Genomic DNA, 5,558 nt, shown 5'->3' with positions numbered 1-5,558 from the left:
GATTCCCCTTCTGGCGGGGCCTCACGCCCTTGACACGTGGTCGGTTTGTTTCTCCGCTCCGCTCCACCGCCTCCCACGGCTGGGGTGGAAACGTCTCCTGCCGGGAGAGGCGCGCCGCCGTTGTGCCGTGGTTGTGTTAACGCGCCATGGGGTCCTGCCCTCTCCCTCCGCTCGCGAGACGTGATTCCCCTCCTGGCGGGGCCTCAAGCCCTTGACACGTGGTCGGTGTGTTGCTCCGCTCCGCTCTTCCGCCTCCCCCGGCAGGGGTGGAAGCGTCTCCTGCCGGGAGAGGCGCGCCGCCCTTGTACCGTGGTTGTTTTAACGCGCCGTGGGGTCCCGCACTCTCCCTCCGCTCGCGAGACATGATTCCCCTCCTGGCGGGGCCTCACGCCCTTGACACGTGGTCGGTGTGTTGCTCCGCTCCTCTCCCTCGCCTCCCCCGGCTGGGGTGGAAGCGTCTCCTGCCGGGAGAGGCGCAAATCCCTTGTACCGTGGTTATGTTAACGCTCCGTGGGGTCCTGCGCTCTCCCTCCGCTCGCGAGACGTGATTCCCCTTCTGGCGGGGCCTCACGCCCATGATACGTGGTCGGTTTGTGTCTCCGCTCCGCTCCCCTGCCTCCCCCTGCTGGGGTGGAAGCGTCTCCTGCCGGGAGAGGCGCGCCGCCCTTGTACCGTGGTTGTTTTAACGCGCCGTGGGGTCCCGCGCTCTCCCTCCGCTCGCGAGACGTGATTCCCCTCCTGGTGGGGCCTCACGCCCTTGATACGTGGTCGGTTTGTTTCTCCGCTCCGCTCCCCCGCCTCACCCGGCTGGGGTGGAAGCGTCTCCTGCCGGGAGAGGCGCGACGCCCTTGTACCTCGGTTGTGTTAACGCGCCGTGGGGTCCCGCGCTCTCCCTCCACTCGCGAGACGTGATTCCCCTTCTGGCGGGGCCTCACGCCCTTGATACGTGGTCGGTTTGTTGCTCCACTCCGCTCCCCCGCCTCCCCCGGCCGGGGTGGAAGCGTCTCCTGCCGGGAGAGGCGCGCCGCCCTTGTACCTCGGTTGTGTTAAGGCGCCGTGAGGTCCCGCGCCCTCCCTCCGCTCGCGAGACGTGATTCCCCTTCTGGCGGGGCCTCACGCCCTTGATACGTGGTAGGTTTGTTGCTCCGTTCCGCTCCCCCGCCTCCCCCGGCCGGGGTGGAAGCGTCTCCTGCCGGGAGAGGCGCGCCGCCCTTGTACCTCGGATGTGTTAACGCGCCGTGGGGTCCCACGCTCTCCCTCCGCTCGCGAGACGTGATTCCCCTTCTGGCGGGGCCTCACGCCCTTGATACGTGGTCGGTTTGATGCTGCGCTCCGCTCCCCCGCCTCCCCCGGTTGGGGTGGAAGCGTCTCCTGCCGGGAGAGGCGCAACGCCCTTGTACATCGGTTGTGTTAACGCGCCGTGGGGTCCCTCGCTCTCCCTCCGCTCGCGAGACGTGATACCTCTTCTGGCAGGGCCTCACGCCCTTGATACGTGGTCGGTTTGTTGCTCCGCTCCGCTCCCCCGCCTCCCCCGGTTGGGGTGGAAGCGTCTCCTGCCGGGAGAGGCGCGACGCCCTTGTACATCGGTTGTGTTAACGCTCCGTGGGGTCCTGCGCTCTCCCTCCGCTCGCGAGACGTGATTCCCCTCCTGGCGGGGCCTCACGCCCTTGATACGTGGTCGGTTTGTTGCTCCGCTAAACTCCCCCGCCTCCCCCGGTTGGGGTGGAAGCGTCTCCTGCCGGGAGAGGCGCGACGCCCTTGTACATCGGTTGTGTTAACGCGCCGTGGGGTCCCGCGCTCTCCCTCCGCTCGCGAGACGTGATACCTCTTCTGGCGGGGCCTCACGCCCTTGATACGTGGTCGGTTTGTTGCTCCGCTCCGCTCCCCCGCCTCCCCCGGTTGGGGTGGAAGCGTCTCCTGCCGGGAGAGGTGCGACGCCCTTGTACATCGGTTGTGTTAACGCTCCGTGGGGTCCTGCGCTCTCCCTCCGCTCGCGAGACGTGATTCCCCTTCTGGCGGGGCCTCACGCCCCTGATACGTGGTCGGTTTGTGTCTCCGCTCCGCTCCCCTGCCTCCCCCTGCTGGGGTGGAAGCGTCTCCTGCCGGGAGAGGCGCGCCGCCCTTGTACCGTGGTTGTTTTAACGCACCGTGGGGTCCCGCGCTCTCCCTCAACTCGCGAGACGTGATTCCCCTCCTGGTGGGGCCTCACGCCCTTGATTCGTGGTCGGTTTGTTTCTCCGTTCCGCTCCCCCCGCCTTCCCCGGCTGGGGTGGAAGCGTCTCCTGCCGGGAGAGGCGCGCCGCCCTTGTACCTCGGTTGTGTTAACGCGCCATGGAGTCCCGCGCTCTCCCTCCGCTGGCGAGACGTGATTCCCCTTCTGGCGGGGCCTCACGCCCTTGATACGTGGTCGGTTTGTTGCTCCGTTCCGCTCCCCCGCCTCCCCCGGCCGGGGTGGAAGCGTCTCCTGCCGGGAGAGGCGCGCCGCCCTTGTACCTCGGTTGTGTTAAGGCGCCGTGGGGTCCCGCGCTCTCCCTCCGCTCGCGAGACGTGATTCCCTTTCTGGCGGGGCCTCACGCCCTTGATACGTGGTCGGTTTGTTGCTCCGTTCCGCTCCCCCGCCTCCCCCGGCCGGGGTGGAAGCGTCTCCTGCCGGGAGAGGCGCGCCGCCCTTGTACCTCGGTTGTGTTAACGCGCCGTGGGGTCCCACGCTCTCCCTCCGCTCGCGAGACGTGATTCCCCTTCTGGCGGGGCCTCACGCCCTTGATACGTGGTCGGTTTGTTGCTGCGCTCCGCTCCCTCGCCTCCCCCGGTTGGGGTGGAAGCGTCTCCTGCCGGGAGACGCGCAACGCCCTTGTACATCGGTTGTGTTAACGCGCCGTGGGATCCCTCGCTCTCCCACCGCTCGCGAGACGTGATTCCCCTTCTGGCGGGGCCTCACGCCCTTGATACGTGGTCGGTTTGTTGCTTCGCTCCTCTCCCCCGCCTCCCCCGGCAGGGGTGGAAGCGTCTCCTGCCGGGAGAGGCGCGCCGCCGTTGTGCCGTGGTTGTGTTAACGCGCCATGGGGTCCTGCCCTCTCCCTCCGCTCGCGAGACGTGATTCCCCTCCTGGCGGGGCCTCAAGCCCTTGACACGTGGTCGGTGTGTTGCTCCGCTCCGCTCCCCTCGCCTCCCCCGGCAGGGGTGGAAGCGTCTCCTGCCGGGAGAGGCGCGCCGCCGTTGTGCCGTGGTTCTGTTAACGTGCCGTGAGGTCCCGCGCCCTCCCTCCGCCCGCGAGACGTGATTCCCCTTCTGGTGGGGCCTCACGCCCATGACACGTGGTCGGTGTGTTGCTCCGCTCCGCTCCCCCGCCTCCCCCGGCAGGGGTGGAAGCGTCTCCTGCCGGGAGAGGCGCGCCGCCCTTGTACCGTGGTTGTGTTAACGCTCCGTGGGGTCCTGCGCTCTCCCTCCGCTCGCGAGACGTGATTCCCCTCCTGGCGGGGCCTCACGCCCTTGATACGTGGTCGGTTTGTTGCTCCGCTCCGCTCCCCCGCCTCCCCCGGTTGGGGTGGAAGCGTCTCCTGCCGGGAGAGGCGCGACGCCCTTGTACATCGGTTGTGTTAACGCACCGTGGGGTCCCTCGCTCTCCCTCCGCTCGCGAGACGTGATACCTCTTCTGGCGGGGCCTCACGCCCTTGATACGTGGTCGGTTTGTTGCTCCGCTCCGCTCCCCCGCCTCCCCCGGCTGGGGTGGAAGCGTCTCCTGCCGGGAGAGGCGCGCCGCCCTTGTACCGTGGTTGTTTTAACGCGCCGTGGGGTCCCGCGCTCACCCTCCGCTCGCGAGACGTGATTCCCCTCCTGGCGGGGCCTCACGCCCTTGACACATGGTCGGTGTGTTGCTCCGCTCCGCTCCCCCGCCTCCCCCGGCTGGGGTGGAAGCGTCTCCTGCCGGGAGAGGCGCGCCGCCCTTGTACCGTGGTTGTGTTAACGCTCCGTGGGGTCCTGCGCTCTCCCTCCGCTCGCGAGACGTGATTCCCCTTCTGGCGGGGCCTCACACCCTTGATACGTGGTCGGTTTGTTGCTCCACTCCGCTCCCCTGCCTCCCCCTGCTGGAGTGGAAGCGTCTCCTGCCGGGAGAGGCGCGCCGCCCTTGTACCGTGGTTATTTTAGCGCGCCGTGGGGTCCCGCGCTCTCCCTACGCTCGCGAGACGTGATTCCCCTCCTGGTGGGGCCTCACGCCCTTGATACGTGGTCGGTTTGTTGCTTCGCTCCGCTCCCCCGCCTCCCCTGGTTGGGGTGGAAGCGTCTCCTGCCGGGAGAGGCGCGACGCCCTTGTACCTTGGTTGTGTTAACGCACCGTGGGGTCCCTCGCTCTCCCTCCGCTCGCGAGAAGTGATTCCCCTTCTGGCGGGGCCTCACGCCCTTGATACCTGGTCGGTTTGTTGCTCCGCTCCGCTCCCCCGCCTCCCCCGGCTGGGGTGGAAGCGTCTCCTGCCGGGAGAGGCGCGCCGCCCTTGTACCGTGGTTGTGTTATCGCTCCCTGGGGTCCTGCGCTCTCCCTCCGCTCGCGAGACGTGATTCCCCTTCTGGCGGGGCCTCACGCCCTTGATACGTGGTCGGTTTGTTGCTCCGCTCCGCTCCCCTGTCTCCCCCTCCTGGGGTGGAAGCGTCTCCTGCGGGGAGAGGCGCGCCGCCCTTGTACCGTTGTTATTTTAACGCGCCGTGGGGTCCCGTGCTCTCCCTCCGCTCGCGAGACGTGATTCCCCTTCTGGTGGGGCCTCACGCCCTTGATACGTGGTCGGTTTCTTGCTTAACTCCGCTCCTCCGCCTCCGCCGGCTGGGGTGGTAGCGTCTCCTGCCGGGAGAGGCGCGCCGCCCTTGTACCGTGGTTGTTTTAACGCGCCGTGGGGTCCCGCACTCTCCCTCCGCTCGCGAGACGTGATTCCCCTCCTGGCGGGGCCTCACGCCCTTGACATGTGGTCGGTGTGTTCCTCCGCTCCTCTCCCCCGCCTCCCCCGGCTGGGGTGGAAGCGTCTCCTGCCGGGAGAGGCGCACCGCCCTTGTACCGTGGTTGTGTTAACGCTCCGTGGGGTCCTGCGCTCTCCCTCCGCTCGCGAGACGTGATTCCCCTTCTGGCGGGGCCTCACGCCCCTGATACGTGGTCGGTTTGTGTCTCCGCTCCGCTCCCCTGCCTCCCCCTGCTGGGGTGGAAGCGTCTCCTGCCGGGAGAGGCGCGCCGCCCTTGTACCGTGGTTGTTTTAACGCGCCGTGGGGTCCCGCGCTCTCCCTCCGCTCGCGAGACGTGATTCCCCTCCTGGTGGGGCCTCACGCCCTTGATTCGTGGTCGGTTTGTTTCTCCGTTCCGCTCCCCCGCCTCCCACAGCTGGGGTGGAAGCGTCTCCTGCCGGGAGAGGCGCGCCGCCCTTGTACCTCGGTTGTGTTAACGCGCCATGGAGTCCCGCGCTCTCCCTCCGCTGGCGAGACGTGATTCCCCTTCTGGCGGGGCCTCACGCCCTTGATACGTGGTCGGTTTGTTGCTCCGTTCCGCTCCCCCGCCTCCCCCGGCCGGGATGGAAGCGTCT

The sequence above is a fragment of the Scylla paramamosain genome, unplaced genomic scaffold (genome assembly GCF_035594125.1).
Source record: "Scylla paramamosain isolate STU-SP2022 unplaced genomic scaffold, ASM3559412v1 Contig123, whole genome shotgun sequence".
Taxonomy (NCBI): Eukaryota; Metazoa; Arthropoda; class Malacostraca; order Decapoda; family Portunidae; genus Scylla; species Scylla paramamosain.
The sequence above is the reverse complement of the archived record's forward strand: the minus strand, read 5'-3'. Positions refer to the sequence as shown.